Here is a 13859-nt window from a genome sequence, read left to right as displayed (position 1 = left end):
CATCAATAACAATCATTAGAGTTAATAAAAATAGACAGTTGTAACATATCAAAGTCTATAATGAAACTATATAAGATGGGTTCCACATTTTGCACCTGTGCCGTTTCTTTCGGTCTCCTTGTAGTATCTGGAAAACCTCCAGTAGGCATCATGATCGGCTGCCCAAACCACCTCGGCTGACTCATTTGAAAGCAGGGGAGCAGCTGCTCTACACCAAACCTCCATCTAGGATCCAGTAAACCGAATAGTTTGCTCTTTGGCTCCATGTTTTTTCTTCACCGTGTCCAGACTCGAGTGATGCCCTGCCTCATCTTGTCTTGGGCCAGACATTTGAACTCCTGGAGGCAGCAGTGTTTCTATTTGCAGTTGACATCCTTCAAATGAAAAACAATTAGTGCTCAACTTCTGCTGTAATATGTATGTAATATCTTCAAATTCTATGTTGGCATCGTCCTTTCAACAACCACTAAATTACTAAAAGTCGGTTTTATCCATAAAAAAAAAAGAATTGTTGCCAGAATGGGGGGGTGTTTCCTTTTTATTAATATTAGGCATTTTATGAAGCATGGCCTGTACTCAGTAGATTTCTTGGTAAGCTGCGTTAAAACCTATGTTTTTCTTCTTTAGAGAGCCCAGCACCAAACACCTGTTGAAAGCTCACATTGTGACACATATATTAGTTGTATTGTATGGCGCTGACACAGCAATGATTGAAAATGCTCCATATTCTTTTCCCTTCTCAAAGTGCTTGTTCGGCTTCAAAAGAACTGTTAGAGTATCTTTCTCGCATTGTTCACTGCACAGCAGTTGAATAAGCTCGCTTGGCCAACTTGCATAATCACAGGGCTAGCAAGAGTAGAAACAATGCCACTTGATTGAAACCTTGCTTCTCTTTTGTTTACTAAAATGGAGCAATGCCAACGGGATGATTACGGAGAGGATTTGTGTTTTCAGGGTAAGTGCAACCTAAGAGACCTTCACATTCAAATGACTAAACCCTGTTCTGAACATTTCTGCTAAGCACTCAGTCTCAGCTTTCTATGTTATTGAAGGCAGTGCCAGTGCCACTCACAGCGCTGGAAAATTTGTCAAAATTGTCAGCTGTCACTGAGGTGCCGCCTCTCCCAGTTTTAATAAATCATCCCCTAACACTCTTTTCTCCTCCTTCAGGGAGAATGAGGAGAGTCTTTCACCCTTTTACTCTAATGTACAATTCTTCTTCTCTCACTTTAGTTTGCTGCTGCATGTCTATGTTAATCTTTCAAGGCTTCACTTAAACCCTCTTCTTTCCTGTCTTTTGGGTTTCTCAAGAACTTATCATTGCTAAATGAGTCCTGCTGTGAGTCCTGGCACATTGAGTATCTTACTAAATGCTCAGGGTCTTTGAAAGGAGTCCAGGTGCTTCCAATTCTACAAAGTCATGCAAGAGGTAGGGCATAATTAATGCAGAATGTGCTCTTTTCCACACTCTTTAACCTTCTTCTTCTGTCTCCCATGCGCTCCCCCAAGTGACCCCTTGCAACTAAAATCCCATTATGACCTTGGGTGTGAGAATAGATCTACAGCTCCTGGAACAGGAGTAAGGAATTGATTACTTTGCCACCTGCATACTCTATTCTCAAAGTGAGCCTGATGTGTATTGGCGATCCTTCATCACAATGAGCAAGCTGGACTTTACGAGACCTACCTCTCCACTCTTTCATCTCTGAGTACATTTAAAATGCTGAAATCGATTATGCGCATCCAGCCGATTATTATCCGGTCCACAGTGACAGTTTTCGGTCTAAAGTTTGAGCCACTGCAGAATATTATCAAATGATCTGGTCACAAGCTGAAAGAAAATCTTTTTCTTTCAGGTTCAGGGTGTTTTCTGTTTCTCAGTGCACAAAACTGAGTATATTTCTCCTCATGGTCATCAGTGTTCTGACTGCGGAAATATCTGAAATAGCAGAAAGTGACACCTCTGGCAAGTCCCTCCCTTGGCATACACTCCTTCAGTCTGCTGCTTTCCTTACTCTTAGCTAAAAGAAATTGCTTTACTTGGCATAGTTAAACCAAGTTTAACTTGTGTGCTTTGTGCACATAATGCAACAGTTTCAAATGTTTTTTGACATATTTGTCAAGAAACAAGTCTTTAAAGGTGAAGATGAACCAGAAGGTAGACGGCGGTGTGGCATCTTGCTTTTATTTTCTTTACTCAGGACAAGGGGAGGTTACATTTAGAGAGACACTAACATACAAAGTACCCAGACAAGAATCCCGCCCAGATAATGACGCAATTCAAACTTAAATACTATGGGGAACATGTGAGGAGAATAACTAATCTGCGGACACGGGTGACAAGCAAGGGCTAAATTAACAGAGAGAGAGAATTGGAGAACAAAATAAATAAAATCTGACATTTGACAGGAAACACATATGAAACACACAAAAAAAACAACACAACACCTCAATATACTGACATCATGACAATATTGTCAGGTCAAAACCTAAAATTTTTAACATTTATGACTTCTCATTGGACATGTCTGTGATGTACCAACACAAAGTGTGTAATTGTGAAGTAGAAGCCCCACTTGAAGCATTCATTTTTAAAAACAACAATAAAACTGCAGATCTATACCATCTTTCCAAATCTAAAAATGGTATAGATTGCAATAGTGCATTATGGACTAACATAAATAAAATTATTCCATGTGAATGAGATTAGGTAAAGTTTTCCTAACTGTTCTCACTTTTAAAATGTTTATTTTTATTATTATTAATGCAGTAGTTCATGGTAGTAAAATAAAATCAATGTTCTCTCATTTGAAACATTTGATGGGTTCTGGTACAAAGTTATTTCATAAACATGAAACAACATTTCTCACATTTCTTTTCTTCGTGTGTCATTTATTCAAAGACATGCATAAAAGCTGAGAGTAATCACAACATCTTGTCATGTCCCAGACGCTGAGACAATCATTACTGTTTGCACAGGAAGTCTCTGCTTGCAGGCCTTACTACACTCCACGGGAGCTTTAGTGATGCTGGTGGGAGGGTTGTGCTAACCACTTGCGTCTGGGTTGTAAACAGTGAAACCAGCAGAAACAACTTGCAAAAAAGTGAAGAAAATTCCCCGGTAGTTGCTGTTAGCCCTGCTAGCACAACAAACCACAAATATTCTTATTATAATAATGTCAGTTTAGATGTTCTGTTGTTTATCTAGATGAAGATCTACCTCAAGATAAAACAGGAGGTCTATGGCAAAAACTTGTTAACTTCTGATTTATGTTCTGGTAAATAACAGAGTGTGTTTCTGAGAAGTCTCTCAATACTGGCTTTGCTCAGCTTCCTTTTTTTATTCTCATTGTAAACCATTTAAATTGAGTGAGACTGAAAGCAGCGTAATTTCACACGCAGATATGTCTTTGAATCTAGTGACCGACTCAAACACTGATGACAGCTTCATAGTCTAAACTATGTGCACTCTCACCGGTTCAACTACACAGTAATAAAGGAGCGATCCTATATTACTGTGTAGTTGAACCGGTAAAGCAGGAACACCTGATGCGCGACAACTCTGTGATCTCTTCCCCCCACAGATGCTCATAAAGAGGGATTTATCTCCAAGCATGAGGAACATGGCAACAGATTCTTTCACTATGCCTTGTAGGTCCTTATATTTCTCAGAAGAAAAGATTTTAAAAGAAACTGTGACCTTCTGCAAAGTCTGTTGTTGTGATCATTGAGGCCTGGATTGCAATATTGTCCAAGATGTCTACAACAAGTGGCTTCTTCCCCTATAGCCTTTTGAGGGCAGTGTGTACGGTTTCCAAGACCTTCATATTAAGTGCTTTCCATTTTCCTTTTGGGTTGCAAGAAATTAATTCTGGCTTGAAGAAAACAACTTATTTTCTAGATTTCCTGAGTAGGACTTTTGATGTTTCATGTTTAGATGCTGAGTACACAAACATAAGCAAGTGAAAGGTGGTCTCCTGGTGAAAATATGCTTTTATTGAATAACAAAAAAAAGTAAAGAAATTAATGAATTTAAGAAACAAAATACAGAGTCCAAAGCATCAAGACAGCATGATACAATTAGATTTTTCAAAATGATTACAAGATCTCTTTTTTTGTGTGTGTTAATAACCTTATATTTTTATGCCGAGTACCAAAAGGAACAGCAGCAATAAATATGTTAAGACATATTTCAAATGAATCAAATTAAAATAATGAAAAGTTTGAAACATTTTTCATTAAAACATTAATTTCATTACCAAATGCTTTACATGTTGACTCATTTCATTTCTTTATCAGTAATGGCAATAGTTGTAGGGAGCATGTTTGATTTAAATTGCAGGAGACAGCCCTGCAGGAGGCCTGGAGTTGCCCACCCCTGCACTAGAAGACCCCTATGTTATGAAAACAAATGTACTTTTAGGGCACTCTTATGATCAAAAATCCAACATATGATACTTTTATTACCTCTTTAGAGCAGGACAGATTTTTGATTAATAAAAAAAATATATGTATTGTAATTTGACACAGGAGCAGCTGTGAAGTGAGGATTCTGGTCAGAAAGTCTGTGACTTGATAGGATTCCTATGTTCCAGAGACTCAATCCATCATCAGTAGGGCAGACAGAGTGGCAGACAGTCAAAGCAGGCAGCTCCACTGGCTGCAACACAAGACACGAGTGGTAGGAAGAGGCAGGACCCATGTCCTGTGTTGCAGCCTCTGGCTCAGCCAACGAGTCACCTTCAGACCTGGACAGCAGATCCACTGTGAAGAGGAAAACAGGGGGTCACAGAGGAAACAAATTTGAGGGGAGGGGTGCGGGAAGGGACGCCAGATAAAGTCGGTTACAATGGATTGTGTATTAGAGAGACATGGGAATAAGATGAGGAAATTTTGGAGGTGCAGAAAGAGAAAGAAATGACAATCCAATGAGGGGAGGAAATGAACATAAAGTACTAGAACATAAGGAAAATCCTAATGGAGAGTGAATGAAAGCAATGAAGAGAGAGCCAAATGGAGCACTGCACCTCCACAGACTCCACATTGGCGAATAAAAATAACCTTTTTTCACCTTTCAATGAGGGTCCTCGCATTCCTGGCTACGTCTTATATTCACTGCACTCGACAGCTAGAGAAAAACGCTCCTCTGGCCTAAATTGCTTTACTAGAAGGTTAATAACTGCCAGTCACTCAGGCCCACAGAGATATGTCTGTTCGGAAGCCCTGCGGTGGAATCGGTGCATGTCATTGGAAAAAAGATTAAATTGTCATGACAGGTATGCAATACGCATTGGAAAGAAACTGAATGCTAATGTAAAATTTTGGTATTTGGGCAAACCAAACCAATGGATACACTGTCCATTGGTCTCATAGATAAGTCAGTGTAGTGCCCAAAAAAACCTAAGACCTTTCAATTCACTGAACAGCTTTTCACCAGGTCCCTTTAAAATATCATTGACAAACCTTACAATTAATCACAGCTACAATTTATTTCACATCCAAATCTGAATGTTTGTAAGACCTAAAAGAGCTGCAGTCAACAATGGTAGCCTGGAGGCCGGTAAAAATCCTACATCGTTATTTTGGTGATTTGGATTTTGTTTTGTTTTTTAACGGGTCTGAATCCAAAGTGAGAAGCATTTGAACATCCACAATGGGACACAGACCAGAGTCATTCTCCCAGATATATCCTTTGCTGAAATAAAACTTCTCTCTAGCTAAAACAGAGGGGGAGAGAGAGAGAGAGAGAGAGAAGGAAAGAAAGACGGAATCTTGGAATCTCTTTAGTTCAGAGAAAGTAAAACATTATGCCTGATTTACCGTAGGCACTTGCCAATTAGTTCTGCAAAGTCAAATTTATTCTTTGGTTTTATTCACCTTTCCTTTCCTCCCAAACTTTACCTTGAGATTACCATTAGGTATTACAAGTTGTACATCTGTTAAACCTCTATCTTTGTCTAACAAGAAGCAATAGAAACCATCCTTCTGACTGGACTTCAGGAGACTGAGATATCTGAGTCCATTAACATAGTTTGATCTAGCTATTAAATAACTAGAAGGTGAACATCTAGAACATCCCAAAACCTCTTGTTACTCTCTGTGATTGTCTGTTGCTATCTCTAAGGGAGTTTGTAATGTAACAGCCATTAAAAGGTCAAAGCTTAGTGAACTCTAAGTTTGTGTATCATTAACAAAGGTCTAAAAATGTCATGACTGCATGACATTCCTTTTGCAGATAGGCAAAGGGAATGTCAAAAGACCAAAATGATTTTTCCCCCTGACATTTCTTCAAAAATTACAGCTGTGCTGTGCTTTATTATCCCATCCTCCAGCCCTATCAAAGACGCTCTCATCAGCCTGACGGGTTAAAACCAGGCTTCTGATTTCACGACGCTGTACGGCGAAGCAATTACACGACTATTTTTCCTCCCGCCTAGTTCAGTGCATGAAAATGGCTCCAACCTAGATTTGAAACCACAGGGATATGAACTCAGAGGACAGATGAAAAGGAGATGAAGGACAGAGTGTCCAAAAAAAAATAAAAAAATAGCGAGACTAGAGAACCAAGGACAAAATGCCGTTCGTGCAACCCATTCTTTTATCAAAAATGCAAGAGAGGGAACATAATTTGGAAGTAAAATGTAGAGCTGAGATTGTGAGGCATGTGGATGTTTTTGAGAGGATTTTGAATTTGATTTTAGATGCATTTGCAATGGTAAGACAAAATGAAATTTTGATTAATAGCTCAAATCTAAAGGACATCAAATCTCACATTTCTGCGATCAAACTCTACAGAACAATCACCAAAAACAGAATTTTTGCAATAACAAAAAAAATCTTCCATTGCTGAGGCAATGCCTTTCAATCCCACTGGGAAAAGCAATTATTAAACGATTGATTATGGTTAAAAATAAATAGAGCTTTTGCTCTGTGAGAAGGACAATGATCAGACAGTGAACTGCAGCAATTGTGAGCACTGTGCATCCCCTTATAGAAGATTCCACCCTATTCAAAGATTCACACAAAAGGAAGCTGACAATGGTGCATTGTGCCAGTGGTAACAATGGCCTGGCTCCTCTGATTGCAGTGAGATACAGAGGCAGAATTCATGCATGCAGATGAGGAAATTCAGCCCGCACGGTTTGATTCCAACATACATGAGGAAATAGTTCTAAGAGAAAGAAGCAAACTCAATTTTCCAAATTTACATAACGCCTGTGCCCCTGTCTTGCTCCTGTTCAGTCTGAGATTCACGTTCATTCATGAAATAACAGGATTAATTTGGTGGAGCAAAGACAGAAGAAAACAAATTCAAACTGGAAGATAAATGGCAAACAGACAAACAGTTATCTGTAACAGATAACAGCATTATTCTTTATAGGCAGTGGTGATTTCTCCTGATCTTACAGTGTGTTTCAAAGGTACTTGAATGTTTCAGAATTTCCACGGCGCAGCCACAAATCTTAGTATGTTTTATTGGGATTGTGTTTTATGTGATAGACCAACATAAAGTAGTGCAGGATTGAGAAGGGGAAGGACAATGATTCATGGTTTTATTTATTTTTTTATTAGTCTTGTAAATAAAAGAGTAAAAATTGTGAAGTGCATTATTTCCAGCATTTTTTTCTTGTACACTAGTTTTGTTGTTTTTATGTTATTTTTTGTCCGCTGAGTCTGTTGTGTCATTCGGAGACCAAGAAGATACAATAAATATAATATATTGTGACTGCACATACTTTACCCTCCTGTAGTTCAACTGCATTATAAACTGTAAGTATTACTTTCATAGGGTTTACACTGACAAAGATTGATTTTAGTCTTCACAAGAATGGCATTTGCACACATCTTTATATTTTTTTCTTCTATTTGATTGGATCACTTTTAAATATTAAGTCAGATGTTATGATTAGTCACGGAGTACTTGAGGTGTCTTTTCAAATCAAATCAAATCAAACTTTATTTGTATAGCACATTTCAGTAGCAAGGCATTTCAAAGTGCTTTACATCAAATCAAACACAAAAAATACAATGCAACATAGAATCAACAATAAAAACGATATCAAGTCAGATTCCGTCAATAAATTTGCAATTGATTACGTTTCGAATACAGCTCTAAACAAGTGGGTTTTTAGTTGAGATTTAAAGGAAGCCAGTGTTTCAGCTGTTTTACAGTTTTCTGGAAGTTTGTTCCAGATTTTTGGTGCATTGTCTTTTAACAATTACTGTTTCACTTCAGTCATTTCTTGGATACCTACTTTTTACTTTTACTTGAGTAAAAATATGTTGAAGTAGTGCTCTTACTTGAGTACAATGTTTTGGCTACTTTGTTCTGATGACTGTGCATAGATGTTGATCTCGGTTAAGTCCTACGTTATCTACTCTCCTTTTTGTTGATGTCTGAGTAATAATGTAGGTTAAATGATTACAAATCATCATTGGGTATTTTGATGTTCTGTTTGTTGCTCGTTTAACATATCACTGAGATATTTTTTTTACATGTAAAGCAGCCAAGAATGATCTGATCACTCACAGTGAATTTTAATACAAGGATAAAATTGTGGTTTTTATCCGTTTCAACTTGCATCCTAATCAGTCAGTGCGGATGTTGATACAAGGTAAGGGAAGGGCCATTATTGCTGCTTTACATGCTGTTTGTGTACTTGTAGCTGTAAAAAAAAATCAAACATGTTGTCTAGGGGATTAATAGTATTGGCAGAAAGTTGTGCCTGGCTGAAGGATCTGCCATCTTGTCTCCATCTCCAAGCAAACCTGTCCTCACTCGGTCAACTGGACCAACCCTTAAGAAGAAAATCCTCCATCAGTCATTCAGTATTTTCAACACGCAATCCTTACCTCCATCAAAAATTTTAAATTACTCCATTATAGTGCATGCTACCTAAATAAACACTATGCCTGGATTTAGAAAGATGTAGGCAAAGTTGCATGCCACAATTGCTCCCCTCTGTCGCGGTCCATTATAGTGCATGCTACCTAAATAAACACTATGCCTGGATTTAGAAAGATGTAGGCAAAGTTGCATGCCACAATTGCTCCCCTCTGTCTCTTGTCTTGGCTCTCCTGTGAATTCCTCACCATTGTGTTAGGTTATTTATGCTGGGAATATCCTATTTGAGGAACCACTCTTTGTAGAACGCCTTTGTTTTTCTTAATATTCTGAATGGAAAATGTACTCTGTACCAGCAACTCAAGCTCGAGCACACTGATGCATCAGCCAGTGCACAGCTCAAAGAGTGATGTACACACAGACACACACCTTGTTCAGAAAGACAGAAACACTCATCCTCTTGTACCCAAAGTTGGTGTTCAATGGGAAAATATACTTTAAGGGAAATATGTAACAAGGCCAGACAACTGGAAAAACTTAGGTAGTGTTCACATTTTTTCACAAAGAAAAGAAAACGCTGGACAAAAAAATGAAATATTTTATGTTTTTAGATGTGCAGCTTTCAGTAACACTTGAAGTGACTCGACCTTCTTCACAACTAGTCTCCATGGGGTAATCACTTCAAATGTTGAACATAAAATGATACTATTCTTGAAGATTTGCTTTGGAAAAAAGCTACTTAAAGGCCTCCGGCTATTGATTACTGTGTAAATCAGGCAGAAGGTGAAAGATTATATACTGGGACTAACATCTGAATGTTGGATAATCATCCAACATTCAGATGTTAGTAAAGTATGGACTACTTCCAAGCTGCACATAGACAAGAATCCTTTCCGATCAAGTAAAGCATTGACCTTGTCCCTCTCCTCTGTGATAATTGCATCCCAAGTAGATTGCATCTGAAGAACTTGCGCTCTCAGACACTAAGTAAAAAATGAGAAACACTTCAATAAGTCGATTTCTAGGAAAATCTGATTAGTAAAAAAAAAAAGAAAAGAAAAGAAAAACACTGAACATTAGCTGTTGTTAATTTGTATAATGCAAAATTACACTCATTACGGAATAAACCCACCAGTGTTCCAGGCAATATACAGAAAGTTATAGCTCTGCAGGGGAATGACCTCAGACGGATGAATAACTGTGATTCGCATCAGTATGCAGGAGAAAACCAACTAAAGGGGACCCTCAGGTTGTAATAGCTGCATGACTGGCTGAGCGAGAAAAGTCATCACAAAGACACTGAGTGTACTCACACAAATACATGCATTTAGGCAGAGCAGCGCTGGGCCTTTTCTTCTGAGCTCTCTCAGCACAATCGGAGGTGGTGTTGCGTTTCAGAGGCGACAGCTGACTCTGTGGCTGCTGCTGCTGCTGCGGCTAATAGTGAGACTGGCATTTCCCTGCAAATGCTGACACGACACTTTTGGGGGTGCCTCTTCTCTTTCTGCTGGTGAAAGAAGAAAGAAGAGCCCTCTTAGTCCTGCCTTATCCGGGTTATGACCCTGTGAGTGTGTCAATAGCACAGTCATGGGTACAGCCTCCATCATCCACTTCAAAAATCCCCTTTCACTCATTTTAAACATACACACATCAAAGATGTCCAGTTTTTTTTTTTTTTTCTTCAAAGTGCTCCAAATTTCATGGTAACCTGACAACCTGTTATGCTGCTCATCATAATTTCAGGGTAAGTGTGATGTTGAGCCATTTTTGCAGAGAACAAAGCCACAAAATTCTGTTTATTTTTGTCAATGTCATATATGACAGACTAATACCAAATAGTGGTGCATTTGAGTCCCCTACAATCAACACTTTTTAGAACTACCTTGCACTGCAATTACAGCTTTAAGTCTTTTGGCATGTGTCTCAAAGTGTCATGTATTGTGGCTGCTAAAGAACCCAAATAGAGGGAGGAGGAAGGCAAAATCATGTAGAAATAGTTTCTTGGATGATAATAGTGAAAAGGTTGCAGAAGAGACTCACAGAACTGAATGCAGAGCATAAAACCAATAAGGCGTAAACTGAAACAGGAGAACCCCACTGCGACAGAGCAACCCAGAGAGAGAGAAAGAAAAACAGTGGAATACCAGAAAAATAAAGAGGCATCACAGGTTAAGTGGATAAAGTATTTCAACCACAGATACTTCAATCTGGGGAGCTGCACAGTGGCGCAGTTGGTAGAGCTGTTGGCTTGCAGCAGCAAGAAGGTCCTGGGTTCGATTCCCGGCCCGGAGTCTTTCTGCATGGAGTTTGCATGTTCTCCCTGTGCATGCGTGGGTCCCTGCTCTCAATTCTAAATTTTCAAATTCTACCTAGTTGTGAGTGTGTGTGTGAATAGTTGTGTGTCCTGTATGTCTCTGTGTTGCAGACTGGCGACCTGTCCAGGGTGAACCCGCCTCTCGCCTGGAACGCAGCTGGAGATAGGCACCAGCAACCCTCCCGACCCCATTAGGGACAAGGGTGACCAGAAAATGGATGGATGGATGGATACTTCAATCTGTGGTTGAAATATCACACTGGGAGAGAAAGGGTCACGAAAGCTACAAAAGACACAGGAGGAGCAGTAACATTGGAAAATATGAGCATAAGTTAAATGATAAACCGGTCTTTACTGAAAAAGATACAATGTAAAAATGAAAGCGATCATTTGACATTACAAGATTAACTGAAAAAAGTGCAAGACAAAAGAGACAAGGTAGAGTCAGACTCTACTGATTATGGCATTTAAAGTATTGCACAGCTAGAGATTTACTCATGATTCTTTGCAAACTAGCTCAATCTCAGGTAGATTGGATGAAGACGTCCATGCAGAGAATTCATGAACACAGACCACATCTGAGGGGCCTGTTGTAGAGAACTCCACTGGATTATACTGCCACCAACCCCAAGACGACAGATTAAGAGTCATGTGCAATCATACCTTTATTGCACCCACAGAGTTTTGCATGTAGACGGATAAGTTCAAAGTCTCCACTTATCAGAGCATCTTCTTTCACGTTTCTATTTTTCATTTTTAGATAAAAGTCAAATGTACAGAGTACACAACTAAGAATTGTCCTGTCAACAAATGTTCCCACCTGAACATTTGTGAATCTTTGCAGCTCCTCCAAAGTAGCATGGATCTGTTCTGCTTCTCTGATGGCTTTCAGTGTTTTAGGTATGATTAGTAGGGACTGGAATGCAAATGAACAAGACATTTCAGATTTCTATTTATACTTCAAAAGTATACACTGCTTTGTTTCTGTCTGTGGCATAATCAAAATAAAGCAAATTCAACTTTGTGGTTTGCTGAACTTTGTCGTTTCTTTTAAAAGGCACTGGATGCGTTAACGACACATCCGTGTCACTGAGAGGAAAGAAAACTACTTTCCGTCTCAAGTCCTGGAGCGATTTCCTTCTAGAGGCGCTTCACACTACACCGACTGGGGATGTGGTCACGCTCTCATCATCATTTCCAGCTTTCCTGCCTGGGTTTAGGTGTGTGCGTGTGTATTTCCCTCCCCCAGTCTGACCCTCCTTTAGAGTCAATTTAAACCTGCAGTGAGGGCGAATCCCTTCATCCGCGAGCTACGCTCTATTTCAATCATTTGTGAGCGCTGACATAGCCTGATAAAGAGGATTTACTGGCCGACAAAGTGAAGAGCAATCCTTCACAGTACCTTACTCCATCAGTTTCTGTAAGCGCTATACGTTCCGATGATTTAATAGCTGGCCAGTCTCTGGTGACAGCTGCCATCTCCATCCATCCACTAATTCATGAGCGCACGCATCCGGATAGAGATAGTTAAACTTGAGGGGAACAAATACATATCATGCTAATATAAATATGAAACCGGAAACTAGACACACTATAATTTCCACATTTATTCAGGTACAGACCACCAAAGTTGAAGTCAGTAAATAAAAAAATGGGGGAAAAAATGTAGTTTAGAAATGATGTCATCAGACATTTCTGCTTTAAATACGAACAAACGTAACCTTGTTGAAATCTGAAATAAATCGTATACATATATATACGGTGTAAAAAGGACCTACCGTCTGAAAGATGTGAATGAAAGTCGCCGCTCATCTCTTTTGCTGTATATTGTTTCTGGCGTTAAGTCTGTCCAAACCCCTTTGTGTCGTCTCTCCTGTCCTCTCACGGTCCCTGCTCCTGTGTCTGCCTGAGTTCTTCTGTTACAGCCTATCCAAAGGTGCGCACTCGCACAGACACACAGCCTCTCTCTCCCGCCCCGATGCTTCTTCGAACTATCCAGTTTCACTCCAGCTCCTTCTTTCTGAATTCCCTCAAAATACCCTCCGCAACAATTTCCAGTAGAAGCATAAGCGAGGGAGTTATACTCGCTGAGATAGCCAGTGAGTATGCTAACTCTAAAAATAAAATAAAAAAAGAAACGTTTAATGCGCAGAGTGCGAATACAAGGATGTCAATACAGCTATTCCAATATTATCCAATGATAGTGATTCTCATTGTCCAATAAGATTTAAGAAATGCTGTGACATCAAAGATCACGGTACCAGAAAAGACTGCTGAGGAAACTTTGAAGTTGTCAATAAGGATGTCAATCTAACGTTGGTGTTGGGTTGTCTTGATGACAAATGAGAAGGTGATAATATAACTTCTGATTGGTCTCAGCGTTAGATTAAACTAATACTGACTGATGAATACGAGGAAAAGCAACCTTGAAGCCACCCACTAATAAGCAAGTAAGGTAAAGGATGTGTCATAATGTGGGCCTTTCTCATCCAAAAGCCCAGAGAAATTTGTCAGAACAAATAATAAACTCATAAATAAAACAGGTGTTTTTACAAATACAAGTCAAATTCTGCTATTACTTAGTATCACCTGGTAAATGATAGAACTAAATTTAAACAGAAGTGGATTATTTGACACAAAATAGACCAAAATTTAAATGCTATTCTGCTGAGACTCCTATGTGCACATAACCATCTCCAG

General features: G+C 39.2%; 1 long non-coding RNA gene across 1 annotated transcript; it reads right to left on the bottom strand.

The window, feature by feature from the left end:
• Positions 1 to 2176: 2176 nt before the first annotated feature.
• Positions 2177 to 13154, bottom strand: LOC122843696. The gene is made up of 3 exons (XR_006372755.1): positions 12938 to 13154; positions 10159 to 10349; positions 2177 to 4764 (listed from the first exon to the last, which is right to left on the bottom strand). It is a non-coding gene; the product is annotated as an uncharacterized LOC122843696 (long non-coding RNA).
• Between the last annotated feature and the right edge of the window lie 705 nt (positions 13155 to 13859).

Source organism: Gambusia affinis, linkage group LG14 (genome assembly GCF_019740435.1).
Source record: "Gambusia affinis linkage group LG14, SWU_Gaff_1.0, whole genome shotgun sequence".
NCBI classification, from domain to species: Eukaryota; Metazoa; Chordata; class Actinopteri; order Cyprinodontiformes; family Poeciliidae; genus Gambusia; species Gambusia affinis.
Note: the sequence above shows the minus strand (reverse complement) of the source record. Positions and strands in the feature narration are given on the sequence as shown.